Genomic DNA, 17,277 nt, shown 5'->3' with positions numbered 1-17,277 from the left:
TTCAAGGCCCGGACACCTTCAAGCATGCTCAGGGCAATCGGCAACTAGACCGCCTGGCGTGATCTGAGCTCATGTAGCAATGCGGCCCCACCCCAGTCCCAGCCAAACGGCGAAACTCGTGCCACGTGTACATAATTACGCATTAAAAATACCATGGGCACAGGTGGGGAGGGGGGCACAACTGCGGCACGCCCCAAGACGCGGCTTAAACCGCACTAGGGGCTTCCCGTTTGGTTATTTTTCTCTTTTTCAGGACCTTAATCTCTGGAAACCCTGCCCAGCAGCACTATTGCCGAACACATGATGCAGCAACCAAGGAGGCAGAAAGCTACGTCACACCACAGAATTCCCAGGTGGATTACAATAATGAGCGAAATATTTGATTTAATACTATTCCTCAGCTTGCCCTTGGAAGGGACATAGTCCTACTCTTTGCTTATCGCACCATCTGTATCATTCTGCTTTAAACACACCTTTTTGAATAAACAATGCATAACATTACGACTATTATTGCATTCTTGTTATACATATATGTGTTCATTAATGACACCTTGCAACCGTACACTTTGGTACGGCCAATACACCAGGGGCTTACGTACCCCCAATATGGTGTGAAAAGTCCGACCACTTTCACAAGTGCGGCACCCCGAACTTATAGCATTATATGCATCAGCTCCGAATCATGTCTTTGGTCAAATGTTGGGTTTGCCCAGCTCCTATGTTTTGGTACCTTACGTTCCGCTCTATCAGCTAGGGTAGCGCTAGGAGAACTACTGTGATTGTGCCCCGGTTCTGCTGGGCTCAGGACCTCAGTAGAGAAAGCTAAAACTGACTGTCATGATAAGGCGAGAGACTGGTCACTGTTCGGCGAGGTTTTCGAGTCCCTAAAGACTTATGTCGCTTAGAGCGAGGGGCCGACCCTGTCCGGCTTAAAGGCATGTATCACGCTCCGAATTCGGCCTTCCGAATACCAGGGGCTTTGCCGAAATTTAAAATTATAGAATTCTATGGCTAAGTGAGAGTGATAAAGCATTATTAGTCCGGTTGCCTTGTTCGCTGTGCTGAGCACCTCCCTCGAAGGACCCAAACATGGTTACAAGAGTGCTCAGGTTTATCCCGAACACCCCAGCACTCGTGGCATGGGGGCAGAAGACGAGGACTAGCCATCTCTCAGACTGGATAAACAGCCAAACAGAAGGTAATATTTTAAATTCACACAAGCGTTGCATAGCGCATATGAAACAAGTTTTCATCATACAGGATCACACGAGCAAGTTTACTCAAATATTACATCCTTTGAACATTCGTCTTCTACAAGACGGGCACCCTTCAGGACACCCTCATAATAAATTTCAGGGGTGCGATGCTCCTTGCCCTGCGGCGGCCCTTCCTTGATCAGCTTCACGACGTCTAGCTTGGCCCACTACACCTTCACACAGGCGAAAGCCCGGCGTGCACCTTCGATGCAGACAGACTGCTTGACGACCTCCAGTCGTGGGCAGGCATCCACAAGACGCCTCACCAGGCCGAAGTAGCTGTTCGGAAGGGCGTCGCCAGGCCACAGCCGGACTATAAGGCCCTTCATGGCCTGTTCGGCCGCCTTGTGCAGCTCAACCAACTGCTTTAGCTGGTCGCTCAGAGGCACTGGGTGTTCGGTCCTAGTATACTGAGACCAGAACAGCTTCTCCGTTGAGCTTCCCTCCTCGGCCTGGTAAAACTGTGCGGCACCCGACACGCTGCGGGGAAAATCTGCGAATGCTCATGGAGAGCTCCGAATTCGGGTAAGTAATCGGTAATTTACTTTTACATGCTTGCTCTGCATATAGAATGCCTTACCCGCCGCTATCTTCTTCATTGCGTCGATCTCCTGGAGGGCCTTTTGGGCTTCGGCCTTGGCACTTTTTGCGCTCTCGAGGGCCGCGGCAAGCTCAGACTCTCGCGTGTTCGAGTCAAGCTCCAACGCCTCGTGCTTCGTCACGAGAGCCTGGAGCTCTTGCTGCACCTCGCCCACCCGAGCCTCTTGCTTTTCTTGCTCGGTGCGCTCCTTGGCGGCTTTATCTTCGGCCTCGGACAACGCTTGCTTTAGGGTCACCACTTCGGTCATGGCCCCTGGCAAATTCACGATGATCCTGTCATTTTGCAATCGCACTCTTTTTATACATATCCACAGACTAGGTACTACTTACCTTTGTTCTCCTCGAGCTGCCTCTTGGCAAGGCCGAGCTCGTCCTGGGACCCTTAAGGTCCTGCTTCAGTACGGCGACCTACGCAGTCAGTGCGGCGGACGCCAGTAGCGAAGCCTGCATATGCATATTGACACACTCATATTAGACTCCTGCGATATTGTTTGATCCTCTGTTCGGCTTATCTTTGTGAACACCGAACGGAGCATCAGGGGCTACTGTCTATGCGGTAATATTTTCCTATATTTTAAACACATACCTCAAAGCCTGTTAGAAGGCTGGTACAGGCTTCAGTCAATCCGCTCTTGGCGGACTGAACCTTCTGGATCACCGCACTCATGATAGTACGGTGCTCCTCATCGATGGAAGTGCTGCGAAGCGCTTCCAGCAGATTGTCCGGCGCCTCTGGATGCACAGAGGTCACCGGTACAGGCGTCTCGCCCCTCCTAGAAGGAGGCCACCTGCCCGAGTCCGGAACCACTAGAGGTCCCGGTGCGGTGTTCGGTTGAGGGCCGAACTCGGAGCTCTCAGGGGCCTTGTCCCCTCGGCTCCCGGAGTCCGGGAGGCCGCCTTGAGGCGCCTCCGGGACTATCTCCCCTCGACCCGGTGCCTCGTGAGACAGCACCTCGGCGTCGTCCGCAGGATGAGGGGAGGTGGCGGTCGGGACTGGATCGCTATCCATATCCGACGAGCCCAGGGAGCCGTCCGATGATACATCAATACGGGCTCGGGGCGGCCTGCACGATCATATTTCGACGTTAGGTGAAGTAGTGCCACAAATGAATACTATGAGTTACTCTGGTATCCGAATACTTACGACTTCCCCAGGGGCTTGGCCCTGGGCAGCAACTCGTCTTCGCTGTCGGCGGCGGTGGTGGAGCTGTCCGGAAGGAGAGTCCTCCCCTACTTGGACCCTTCGGCCTCCCCAGTTGGGGCGGCCTTCCTTTTCTTGTCTCCCCGTCTGGAGGGGGAGCATCTTCTTCTGCCTCCTCGTCTTCAGGGGAGGATTGCGCCATAGAGTCCTCGGACGGTGAGTCCGATGACGCCTGGCGTCGGGAACTCTTTCGGGTTCCCTTGGCCTTCTTGGTCTTCTCCGGCACCGTATAAGGAGCCGGAGTCAGCATCTTCGTCAGAAGAGCGTCTGCTAGGCCTTCAGGCAAAGGAGCTGGATAGTCGATTTGTCCGGCCATATCCTGCCAGTCCTGTCAAAGGTACGGGAGTTTAGATCCCGCATGGAGTCAATCTATGAAAAATAAGTATCCTGTAAGAGGTAAAGCAGCTTACCGCACTGGCTTGGCACTTCGCGCTGAATCCGCGATCCTCAGTAATGGGAGGGGGGACCTCGGCGCTCTTGAACAGCACCCTCCAGGCATCTTCGTGAGTTGTGTCGAAGAGCCTGTTCAGAGTTCGGTGCTGCGCCGGGTCGAACTCCCACAAGTTGAAGGCTCGTTGCTGGCACGGGAGGATCCGGCGGTGGAGCATGACCTGGACTACGTTGACAAGTTTTATCTTCTTGTTCACCATGTTTTGAATACATGTTTGGAGTCCGGTCAGCTCTCCCGAACTACCCCAGGACAGGCCCTTCTCTTGCGAGGAGGTAAGCCGTGTGGGGAAGCCAGATCGGAACTCGGGGGCCGCGGCCCATGTAGGGTCACGCGGCTCGGTGATGTAGAACCACCCCAATTGCCACCCCTTTATGGTCTCCACGAAGGAGCCCTCGAGCTATGTGACGTTGGGCATCTTGCCCACCATGGCGCCTCCGCACTCCGCCTGGCGGCCGTTCACTACCTTCGGCTTGACATTGAAAGTCTTCAACCATAAGCCGAAGTGGGGCTTGATGCGGAGGAAAGCCTCGCACACGACGATAAACGCCGAGATGTTGAGGATGAAGTTCGGGGCCAGATCGTGGAAATCCAGGCCGTAGTAGAACATGAGCCTCCGGACAAATGGGTGGAGAGGAAATCCCAGTCCGCGGAGGAAATGGGTGAGGAACACTATGAAGGAAATATGCCCTAGAGGGCAATAATAAAGTTATTATTTATTTCCTTATATCATGATAAATGTTTATTATTCATGCTAGAATTGTATTAACCGGAAACATAATACATGTGTGAATACATAGACAAACAGAGTGTCACTAGCATGCCTCTACTTGACTAGCTCGTTGATCAAAGATGGTTATGTTTCCTAACCATAGACATGAGTTGTCATTTGATTAACGGGATCACATCATTAGGAGAATGATGTGATTGACTTGACCCATTCCGTTAGCTTAGCACTTGATCGTTTAGTTTGTTGCTATTGCTTTCTTCATGACTTATACATGTTCCTATGACTATGAGATTATGCAACTCCCGTTTACCGAAGGAACACTTTTTGTGCCACCAAACGTCACAACGTAACTGGGTGATTAAAAAGGTGCTCTACAGGTGTCTCCGAAGGTACTTGTTGGGTTGGCGTATTTCGAGATTAGGATTTGTCACTCCGATTGTCGGAGAGGTATCTCTGGGTCCACTCGGTAATGCACATCACTATAAGCCTTGCAAGCGTTGCAACTAATGAGTTAGTTGCGGGATGATGTGTTACGAATCGAGTAAAGAGACTTGCCGGTAACGAGATTGAACTAGGTATTGAGATACCGACGATCGAATCTCGGGCAGTAACATACCGATGACAAAGGGAACAACGTATGTAGTTATGCGGTCTGACCGATAAAGATCTTCGTAGAATATGTGGGAGCCAATATGAGCATCCAGGTTTCGCTATTGGTTATTGACCAGAGACGTGTCTCGGTCATGTCTACATAGTTCTTGAACCCGTAGGGTCCGCACGCTTAAAGTTCGATGACGGTTATATTATGAGTTTATGTGTTTTGATGTACCGAAGTATTTTGGAGTCCCGGATGAGATCGGGGACATGACGAGGAGTCTCGAAATGGTCGAGACGTAAAGATCGATATATTGGACGACTTTATTCGGACATCGGAAAGGTTCCGAGTGATTCGGGTATTTTCGGGAGTACCGGGGAGTTACAGGAATTTGTATTGGGCCTTAATGGGCCATACGGGAAAGGAGAGAAAGGCCTCAAAGGGTGGCCGCACCCCTCCCCATGGGCTGGTCCGAATTGGACTAGGGAGGGGGGCGCCCCCTTTCTTCCTTCTCCTTTTCCCTTCCCTTTCCTTCCCTCCTACTCCTACTACTTGGAAGGGCTCCTAGGTCTACTAGGAAAGGGGGAATCCTACTCCCGGTGGGAGTAGGACTCCCCTAGGGCGCGCCATAGAGAGGGCCAGCCCTCCCCCTCCTCCACTCCTTTATATACGGGGGCAGGGGGCACCCCAAAGAGACACACAATTGATCTTTTGATCTCTTAGCCGTGTGCGGTGCCCCCTCCACCATAATCCACCTCGATCATATCGTAGCGGTGCTTAGGCGAAGCCCTGCGTCGGTAGAACATCATCATCGTCAACACGCCGTCGTGCTGACGAAACTCTGCCTCAACACTCGGCTGGATCAGAGTTCGAGGGACGTCATCGAGTTGAACATGTACAGAACTCGGAGGTGCCGTGCGTTCGGTACTTGATCGGTCGGATCGTGAAGACATATGACTACATCAACCGCGTTGTGCTAACGCTTCCGCTTTCGGTCTATGAGGGTACGTGGACACACTCTGCCCTCTCGTTGCTATGCATCACCATGATCTTGAGTGTGCGTAGGAATATTTTTGAAATTACTACATTCCCCAACAGTGGCATCCGAGCCAGGTTTTATGCGTTGATGTAATATGCACAAGTAGAGCACAAGTGAGTTGTGGGCGATATAAGTCATACTTCTTACGAGCATGTCACACTTTGGTTCGGCGGTATTGTTGGATGAAGCGCCCCGGACCGACATTACGCGTACGCTTACGCGAGACTGGTTTTACCACCGTGCTATGCACACAGGTGACTAGCGGGTGTCTGTTTCTCCAACTTTAGTTGAACCGAGTGTGGCTACGCCCGGTCCTTGAGAAGGTTAAAACAGCACCAACTTGACAAACTATCATTGTGGTTTTGATGCGTAGGTAAGAATGGTTCTTGCTAAGCCCGTAGCAGCCACGTAAAACTTGCAACAACGAAGTAGAGGACGTCTAACTTGTTTTTGCAGGGCATGTTGTGATGTGATATGGTCAAGATGTGATGAGATATAAGTTGTTGTATAAGATGATCATGTTTTGTTGAAGTTATCAACAACTGGCAGAAGCCTTATGGTTGTCTCTTTATTGCATAAGATGCAAGCACCAAATAATTGCTTTACTTTATCGCTATGCGATAGCAATAGTTGGCGAGACGACCATGTGACGACACATTGATATAGATCAAGATGATGGAGATCATGGTGTCATGCCGGTGACGATGGAGATAATGACATTACTTTGGAGATGGAGATCAAAGGCACAAGATGATCATGGCCATATCATGTCACATATTATGATTGCATATGATGTTTATCTTTTATGCATCTTATTTTGCTTAGTTCGATGGTAGCTTTATAAGATGATCCCTTACTAAAATTTCAAGGTATAAGTGTTCTCCCTGAGTATGCACCATTGCCAAAGTTCGTCGTGCCCAGACACCACGTGATGATCGGGTGTGATAAGCTCTACGTCCATCTACAACGGGTGCAAGCCAGTTTTGCACACGCAAAATACTCAGGTTAAACTTGATGAGCCTAGCATATGCAGATATGGCCTCGGAACACTGAGACCGAAAGGTCGAGCGTGAATCATATAGTAGATATGATCAACATAGTGATGTTCACCATTGAAAACTACTCCATTTCACGTGATGATCGGTTATGGTTTAGTTGATTTGGATCACATGATCACTTAGAAGATTAGAGGGATGTCTTTCTAAGTGGGAGTTCTTAAGTAATATGATGAATTGAACTTAAATTTATCATGAACTAAGTCCTGGTTGTATTAGCATATCTATGTTGTAGATCAATAGCTCGTGTTTAGCTCCCCTATTTTATTTTTGATATGTTCCTAGAGAAAATTAAGTTGAAAGATGTTAGTAGCAATGATGCGGATTGGATCCGTGATCTGAGGATTATCCTCATTGCTGCACAGAAGAATTATGTCCTTAATGCACCGCTAGGTGACAGACCTATTGCAGGAGCAGATGCAGACGTTATGAACGTTTGGCTATCTTAATATGATGACTACTTGATAGTTTAGTGCACCATGCTTAACGGCTTAGAATCAGGGCTTCAGAGACGTTTTGAACGCCGTGTAAGATGTTCCAAGAGTTGAAATTGGTATTTCATACTCATGCCCGTGTCGAGAGGTATGAGACCTCTGACAGTACTTTGCCTACAAGATGGAGGAGAATAGCTCAACCAGTGAGCATGTGCTCAGATTGTCTGAGTACTACGATTGCTTGAATCAAGTGGGAGTTAATCTTCCAGATAAGAGAGTAATTGACAAAGTTCTCTAGTCACTATCACCGAGTTACTAGAACTTAGTGATGAACTATAATATGCAAGGGATGACAAAAGTAATTCCCAAGCTCTTCGTGATGCTGAAATCGACGAAGGTAGAAATCAAGAAAAGCATCAAGTGTTGATGGTTGACAAAGACCAGTAGTTTCAAAAAGGGAAAAGGGAAGAAAGGGAACTTCAAGAAGAACAGCAAGCAAGTTGCTGCTCAAGTGAAGAAGCCCAAGTCTGGACCTAAGCCTGAGACCGAGTGCTTCTACTTCAAAGGGACTGGTCACTAGAAGCGGAACTGCCCCAAGTATTTGGCGGATAAGAAGGATGGCGAGGTGAACAAAGGTATATTGGATATACATGTTATTGATGTGTACTTTACTAGTGTTTATAGCAACCCCTCGGTATTTGATACTAGTTCAGTTGCTAAGAGTAGTAACTCGAAACGGGAGTTGCAGAATGAACAGAGACTAGTTAAGGGTGAAGTGACGATGTGTGTTGGAAGTGGTTCCAAGATTGATATGATCATCATCGCACACTCCCTATACTTTCTGGATTAGTGTTAAACCTAAAATAAATGTTATTTAGTGTTTGCGTTGAGCATGAATATGATTGGATCATGTTTATTGTAATACAGTTATTCATGTAAGTTAGAGAATAATTGTTGTTCTGTTTACATGAATAAAACCTTCTATGGTCATACACCCAATAAAAATGGTTTGTTGGATCTCGATCATGGTGATACACATTTTTATAATATTGAAGCCAAAAGATGCAAAGTTAATAATGATAGTGCAACTTATTTGTGGCACTGCCGGTTAGGTCATATTGCTGTAAAGCGCATGAAGAAAATCCATGCCGATGGGCTTTTGGAATCACTTGATTATGAATCAGTTGATGCTTGCGAACCATGCCTCATGGGCAAGATGACTAAGACTCCGTTCTCCGGAACAATGCAGCAAGCAACAGATTTGCTGGAAACCATGCATACTGATGTATGTGGTCGATGAATATTGAAGCTCGCGGCAGGTATCATTATTTTCTGATCTTCACAGATGATTTGAGCAGATATGAGTATATCTACTTGATGAAACACAAGTCTGAAACATTTGAAAAGTTCAAAGAATTTCAGAGTGAAGTGGAGAATCATCGTAACAAAATAAAAGTTTCTACGATATGATCGCAGAAGTAAAATATTTGAGTTACGTGGTTGGCCTTCAGTTAAAACAATGTGAAATAGTTTCACTACTCACGCTACCTGGAACACCACAGTGTAATGGTGTGTCAGAATGTCGTAACCGTGCTTTATTAGATATGGTGCGATCTATGATGTCTCTTACCGATTACCACTATCGTTTTGGGGTTATGCATTAGAGACAGCTACATTCACGTTAAATAGGGCACCATCTAAATCCGTTGAGATGACACCGTATGAACTGTGGTTTGGCGAGAAACCTAAGCTGTCGTTTCTTAAAGTTTGGGACTGCGATGCTTATGTGAAAAAGTTTCAACATGATAAGCTCGAACCCAAATCAGAGAAGTAATTCTTCATAGGATACCCAAAAAATGTTGGGTACACCTTCTATCACAGACCCGATGGCAAGATATTCATTGCTGAGAATGGATCCTTTCTAGAGAAGGAGTTTCTCTTGAAAGAAGTGAGTGGGAGGAAAGTAGAACTTGATGAGGTAACTGTACCTGCTCCCTTATTGGAAAGTAGTTCATCACAGAAATCTATTCCTGTGACTACTACACCAATTAGTGAGGAAGCTAATGATGATGATCATGTAACTTCAGATCAAGTTACTACCGAACCTCGTAGGTAAACCAGAGTGAGATCCGCACCAGAGTGGTACGGTAATCCTGTTCTAGAGGTCATGTTACTTGACCATGACGAACCTACGAACTATGAGGAAGCGATGATGAGCCCAGATTCCGCGAAATGGCTTGAGGCCATGAAATCTGAGATGAGATCCATGTATGAGGGCAAAGTATGGACTTTGATTGACTTGCCCAATGATCGGCGAGCCATTGAGAATAAATGGATCTTCAAGAGGAAGACAGACGCTGATAGTAGTGTTACCATCTACAAAGCTAGAATTGTCGTAAAAAGGTTTTCGACAAGTTCAAGGTGTTGAGTACGATGAGAGTTTCTCACTCGTATCTATGCTTAAGTCTGTCCGAATCATGTTAGCAATTGCCGCCTTTTATGATTATGAAATTTGGCAGATGGATGTCAAAACTGCATTCCTGAATGGATTTCTGGAAGAAGAGTTGTATATGATGCAACCGGAAGGTTTTTTCAATCCTAAAGGTGCTAACAAAATATGCAAGCTCCAGCCATCCATCTATGGACTGGTGCAAGCATCTCGGAGTTGGAATATATGCTTTGATAAGTTGATCAAAGCATATAGTTTTATACAGACTTGCGGCGAAGCCTGTATTTACAAGAAAGTGAGTGGGAGCACTACATCATTTCTGATAAGTATATGTGAATGACATATTGTTGATCGGAGATAATGTAGAATTATTCTGCAAAGCATAAAGGAATGTTTGAAAGGATTTTTTCAAAGAAAGACCTCGGTGAAGCTGCTTACATATTGAGCATCAAGATCTATAGAGATAGATCAAGACGCTTGATAAGTTTTTCAATGAGTACATACCTTGAAAAGATTTTGAAGTAGTTCAAAATGGAACAGTCAAAGAAGGAGTTCTTGCCTGTGTTACAAGGTGTGATGTTGAGTAAGACTCAAAACCCGACCACGGCAGAAGATAGAGAGAGAATGAAAGTCATTCCCTATGCCTCAGCCATAGGATCTATAAAGTATGCCATGGTGTGTACCAGATCTATTGTATACCCTACACTGTATTTAGCAAGGGAGTACAATAGTGATCTAGGAGTAGATCACTAGACAGCGGTCAAAATTATCCTTAGTGGAATAAGGATATGTTTCTCGATTATGGAGGTGAAAAAAAGGTTCGTCGTAAAGGGTTACGTCGATGCAAATTTTGACACTGATCCAGATGATTCTAAATCTCAATCTGGATACATATTGAAAGTGGGAGCAATTAGCTAGAGTAGCTCCGTGCAGAGCATTGTTGACACAGAAATTTGCAAAATACTTACGGATTTGAATGTGGCAGACTCGTTGACTAAACTTCTCTCACAAGCAAAACATGATCACACCTTAGTACTCTTTGGGTGTTAATCACATAGCGATGTGAACTAGATTATTGACTCTAGTAAACCCTTTGGGTGTTGGTCACATGTCGATGTGAACTATGGGTGTTAATCACATGGTGATGTGAACTATTGGTATTAAATCACATGGCAATGTGAACTAGATTATTGACTCTAGTGCAAGTGGGAGACCGAAGGAAATATGCCCTAGAGGCAATAATAAAGTTATTATTTATTTCCATATATCATGATAAATGTTTATTATTCATGCTAGAATTGTATTAACCGGAAACATAGTACATGTGTGAATACATAGACAAACAGAGTCTCACTAGTATGCCTCTACTTGACTAGCTCATTGATCAAAGATGGTTATGTTTCCTAACCATAGACATGAGTTGTCATTTGATTAACGGGATCACATCATTAGGAGAATGATGTGATTGACTTGACCCATTCCGTTAGCTTAGCACTTGATCGTTTAGTTTGTTGCTATTGCTTTCTTCATGACTTATACATGTTCCTATGACTATGAGATTATGCAACTCCCGTTTACCGGAGGAACACTTTGTGTGCCACCAAACGTCACAACGTAACTGGGTGATTATAAAGGTGCTCTGCAGGTGTCTCCGAAGGTACTTGTTGGGTTGGCGTATTTCGAGATTAGGATTTGTCACTCCGATTATCGGAGAGGTATCTCTGGGCCCACTCGGTAATGCACATCACTATAAGCCTTGCAAGCATTGCAACTAATGAGTTAGTTGCGGGATGATGTGTTACGAATCGAGTAAAGAGACTTGCCGGTAACGAGATTGAACTAGGTATTGAGATACCGACAATCGAATCTCGGGCAATTAACATACCGATGACAAAGGGAACAACGTATGTAGTTATGCGGTCTGACCGATAAAGATCTTCGTAGAATATGTGGGAGCCAATATGAGCATCCAGGTTCTGCTATTGGTTATTGACCAGAGACGTGTCTCGGTCATGCCTACATAGTTCTCGAACCCGTAGGGTCCGCACGCTTAAAGTTCGATGACGGTTATATTATGAGTTTATGTGTTTTGATGTACCGAAGGAGTTCGGAGTCCCGGATGAGATCGGGGACATGACGAGGAGTCTCGAAATGGTCTAGACGTAAAGATCGATATATTGGACGACTTTATTTGGACATCGGAAAGGTTCCGAGTGATTCGGGTATTTTCGGGAGTACCGGGGAGTTATGGGAATTCTTATTGGGCCTTAATGGGCCATACGGGAAAGGAGAGAAAGGCCTCAAAGGGTGGCCGCACCCCTCCCCATGGGCTGGTCCGAATTGGACTAGGGAGGGGGGCACCCCCTTTCTTCCTTCTCCTTTTCCCTTCCCTTTCCTTCCCTCCTACTCCTACTACTTGGAAGGGCTCCTAGTTCTACTAGGAAAGGGGGAATCCTACTCCCGGTGGGAGTAGGACTCCCCTAGGGCGCGCCATAGAGAGGGCCGGCCCTCCCCCTCCTCCACTCCTTTATATACGGGGGCAGGGGGCACCCCAAAGAGAGACACAATTGATCTCTTGATCTCTTAGCCGTGTGCGGTGCCCCCTCCACCATAATCCACCTCGATCATATCGTAGTGGTGCTTAGGCGAAGCCCTGCGTCGATAGAACATCATCATCGTCACCACGCCGTTGTGCTAACGAAACTCTCCCTCAACACTCGGCTGGATCAGAGTTCGAGGGACGTCATCGAGTTGAACGTGTGCAGAACTCGGAGGTGCCGTGCGTTCGGTACTTGATCGATTGGATCGTGAAGACGTACGACTACATCAACCGCATTGTGCTAACGCTTCCGCTTTCGGTCTACGAGGGTACGCATCACCATGATCATGAGTGTGCGTAGGAATTTTTTTGAAATTACTACGTTCCCCAACAACTTTTCCCTCACTCGTGCGCACATGGGAGCAACTTCCCTGTTGGTCACCCATCCTAAAACTACTCCAAGCTAAGCACGCTTAACTTTGGAGTTCTGTCCGAATGGGCTCCCAGAAAAGAATGAATTCCTTATTGATATGAGTAGTCTATCATCCCTAATAAGCCATGCTATCACAATAATGGTGTGTCCGAATGTCGTAACTGTACTTCATTAGATATGGTGCATTCTATGATGTCTCTTACCGATTTGCCACTATCATTTTGGGTTTATGCATTAGAGACAGCTGCATTCATGTTAAATAGGGCACCGTCTAAATCCGTTGAGACGACACCGTATGAACTGTGGTTTGGCAAGAAACCTAAGCTGTCATTTCTTAAAGTTTGGGGATGCGATGCTTATGTCAAAAGGCTTCAGCCAGATAAGGTTGAACCCAAATTGGAGAAGTGTGTCTTCATAGGATACCCTAAATAAACTATTGGGTACACCTTCTACCACAGATTCTAAGGCAAGATCTTTGTTGCTAAGTTTGGGTCCTTTCTAGAGAAGGAGTTTCTCTCGAAAGAAGTGAGTGGGAGGAAAGTAGAACTTGATGAGGTAATTGTACCTTCTCTCAAATTGGAGAGTAGCACATCATAGAAAACCGTTCTCGTGATGCCTACACCAACTAGAGAGGAAGCAAATGATGATGATCATGAAACTTCAGATCACGTCACTACAGAACCTCGTAGGTCGACCAGAGCATGATCCGCACCAGAGTGGTATGGTAATGTGTCGGTGTCAAAACCAGCGGATCTCGGGTAGGGGGTCCCGAGCTGTGCGTCTAAGGCGGATGGTAACAGGAGGCAAGGGACACGATGTTTTACCCAGGTTCGGGCCCTCTTGATGGAGGTAAAACCCTACGTCCTGCTTGATTATTCTTGATAATATGAGTAGTACAAGAGTAGATCTACCACGAGATCGGAGAGGCTAAACCCTAGAAGCTAGCCTATGGTATGATTGTATGTTGTCCTACGGACTAAAATCCTCCGGTTTATATAGACACCGGAGGGGGCTAGGGTTACACAAGGTCGGTTACAAAGGAGGAGATGTACATATCCGTATTGCCTAGCTTGCCTTCCACGCCAAGTAGAGTCCCATCCGGACACGGGACGAAGTCTTCAATCTTGTATCTTCATAGTCCAACAGTCCGGCCAAAGGATATAGTCCGGCTTTCCGGAGACCCCCTAATCCAGGACTCCCTCAGTAGCCCCTGAACCGGTCTTCAATGACGATGAGTCTGGCGTGCAGTGTTGTCTTCGGCATTGCAAGGTGGGTTCCTCCTCCGAATACACCACAAAAGAGTTTGAATACAAGGATAGTGTCCGACCCTGCAAAATAAGTTCCACATACCACCGTAGAGAGAGAATAATATTTCCACAAATCCAATCTGCTGACACGTTTTGGCAGCATGACATCACGCCACGGCCCGGTAATTATTTGAACCGTTTTTCTTTAACCAGCCCCGCACATAACGCGAGGCGGTTTCTTGACACGTCTTGTCAAAGCAGAGATCGTGTTCCCTTTATCACGGGATTCTCATCAATACAAACGTGGGTAACCCAACCGTGCCTGTTGGTATGACTCCTAGAATTTAGGTAAGTCTAGAACGGCCACGAGGAGGACGCCTGACATTCATCCCCTTTATAAAGGGACAAGGCTTTTTCTTCTTTCCCTCCCGCGCTCAATCAAATCCTTCCCCCGCCTCGAGTTCTAACACCCAAAGCCCAGGTCAGGTGCTTCGGACCTTCAATCATGTCCGGATCTAGCCTTCAAGGCCGGTGGATGCCTTCCTCCATCATGGAGGAGGACATCAAAAAGTTGAGGGAGGCCAGATATTTGACCGCCGAAATTTCGCACAGGCTGCCCGCCCGAGGGCAGGTCGTCCCTACTCCCGAACCCAACGAGAGCGTTGTGTTCGTCTCCCACTTCCTCCGAGAACTAGGCCTTGCTCTAGATCCCTTTGTTAGGGGTCTCATGTTCTATTACGGGCTGGATTTTCATGATCTGGCCCCGGATTCCCTTCTTCACATCTCGTCATTTATTGTCGTTTGTGAGGCCTTCCTCCGCATTACCCCTCACTTCGGCCTATGGCTCAAGACCTTCGATGTGAAGCCGAAGATGATCGAGGGGCAGTACGCAGCGTGCGGAGGTGCTCTAATAAGCAAAATTGCTGACGCTCCATGGCGAAAGGGTTCCTTTCCAGAGGTGTCCGGATTGTGGCAACGGGAGTGGTTTTACGTCACAGCTCCCGAAAGTGCCAAGTGGGTAGCTGCCCCCACCTTTCGCTCGGGCCCTCCACCATAATTGATGTCATGGATCAGCAAGGGGCTGAGCTAGGGTCCAGCCAAGGACATGCCAATACTGCAGAGACGTATCCAAGATATCTTCGAGGGAGATTTCAGTCCGGTTATGGTAATGCAAGTTATGCTGGTTCGTCGAGTCCAACCTTGCAAACGTCGGCCCCTCCGCATGTGGGAATTCAACCCGGAAGGACCGCACACTATTTAGAATTTCCTCGGCATGACGCATGAGAAGATGTACAAATCATTCTTTGGACCCCAAATAGAGTGTCCGGACACTACCGAGGACGTGGGCCTGAGCAGCAACCGCACCGCTGCCCAAGTAAGTAATCCTATGGCCGAACACACTGTCCTTTTTATTTATCATGACATCATTCTGAAGAATCACTCTTTGACCAGGACTGGATAACAAAGGCGAAGATGATCCAGTGTTCGGCCCCCCTTCCCGAAGGCTTGGATAATCCGGTGCTGGAAAAGATGCTCGAGCCAGCACCTTGTCTGGTGCCCTCAAAGGAAGATGAAGGGGGGAATCAAGAGGGCGAAAACGGGCCTCCATCGCTACCTATTCCAACCGAGGGAATGAGCGCCTCCGCGAGGGAGGATAACCAAGGGGAAGAATCTGACATTCTCTCTCCCCGAAGAAGGAAGAGGACTACTTCTGAAGATCCAAAAACCAAGGTTTCCAAACGGGAGAAGAAATCTCCGCCAGAGGGTCCTGCCTCGGAGGGTGTTCTTGCCGCACAATGTCCACGCGGGGATCAGCCCTCTAACGAGCTGTAAGTAATCAAAAAGTACTTAATAGTGAAGATACCCTACCTTACTTCTGAGGAAAATAACCGAAGCATTTATCTTGCAGTTTGGATCTTAGCCCTTCTCAGTAGAGCTTGTCTTCGGGGGATCTTCTTCCAGAGATGATGGAGAGCGAAACGCCTCCCCCTGCCACACCACCTCACGAGGCGGGCGACCCCGAGGTGTCGTCGCGGAGGGTTTCTCCTGATCCGGCAAGGCCAGTAGGTAATCCTATGGCCACCCGAAGTCCCTAGTATCCGGCTCTTGAAGAGAGCAATCAAAAGAGTCCGGCACCATCTGGTATGTGGTCGGACGTACTAAGGGATCTGCTAGAGCGAGCGACTATCTCAGAAGAGCACCGTACGTTGATGGGTACGGTGATTGAAATGATTTCGTCCGCCGAAAGCGGGTTGCATGAAGCCTTTATGAGTCTACTGATGGGTTTTGAGGTACGTGAAATGATGTACATTTTTGACAGTACCGCACATTTTTAGGTGTGCCCTGTGTAGATAGTAGCCCCTGAGACTCTGCTTGTCTTCGAGAACGGCGGCAAACAGAGGATCATAGTCCCAGGTAATAACCAGACCGCCTTTATGTGCAGGTGGTTGAAGCTCCGGTGGCTAGCCGGACTGATGGGTTTGCCGAACTAAAGCGGCAACTGGATGCGGCAGATGCCGACATCGTGCTTGTTAACAAGCGGCTTGACGAGGCACAGGGTAGGTGATTTTTATGGTGAATGTCACATAGTAAGAGCAGCATGATGCTAGTATCTTTAATATGTTGTGACTGTAGATGGAGCTGCCACCGCGGAGACCCTTCGGGCGGAGCTTGCCCAAGCCAAGGAACAAGCAAGGAGTAGTAATGCGGCCGCTTTAAAGGCGGCCGAAGAGTTAAGGGCCGAACAGGCCGCACATTGCGGGAGTAAAGAGAAAATTGCCAAGATGGCCATGGAGCTAAAAGATGCTGCTGACCGGTATCGGCTTCTTGAAGAAGAAAACCGAGTGAAGGTGACGGACCTGGAGAAGGCCTGGGTGGCTGCCAAGGAGGCCCGCTCCAAAATTAGAGCGATGAAGGAGGAGCTGAATCAAGCTGCGGATATTGTTTCTGGGAAGCCCTTCTTGTTGCGGACTAAGTTCGGAGATCCGAAATATGCTCCTCTGGACCAGCTATGGAGTTCTACGGATGAGTACATGGATTTGGCTGCGAGTGCTGCGGATGCGACCGAGTACTTCAAGGATCAGAAAGGTCCTGAAGTGGAGAAGCTGTTCTGGTCACAGTTTCACGCTCCAGTCCGTCTGCTGCTGCTGAATGAGCGATTGACCGGTTGGGCCGAGCTCCATAGATTATCCGGACTGGACATGAGGTCCATTGTGGATCATTTGTGGCCAGGAGGGCCAAGGCCGAGTAGC

This window comes from Triticum urartu, chromosome 3 (assembly GCF_003073215.2).
Source record: "Triticum urartu cultivar G1812 chromosome 3, Tu2.1, whole genome shotgun sequence".
NCBI classification, from domain to species: domain Eukaryota; kingdom Viridiplantae; phylum Streptophyta; class Magnoliopsida; order Poales; family Poaceae; genus Triticum; species Triticum urartu.
Note: the sequence above shows the minus strand (reverse complement) of the source record.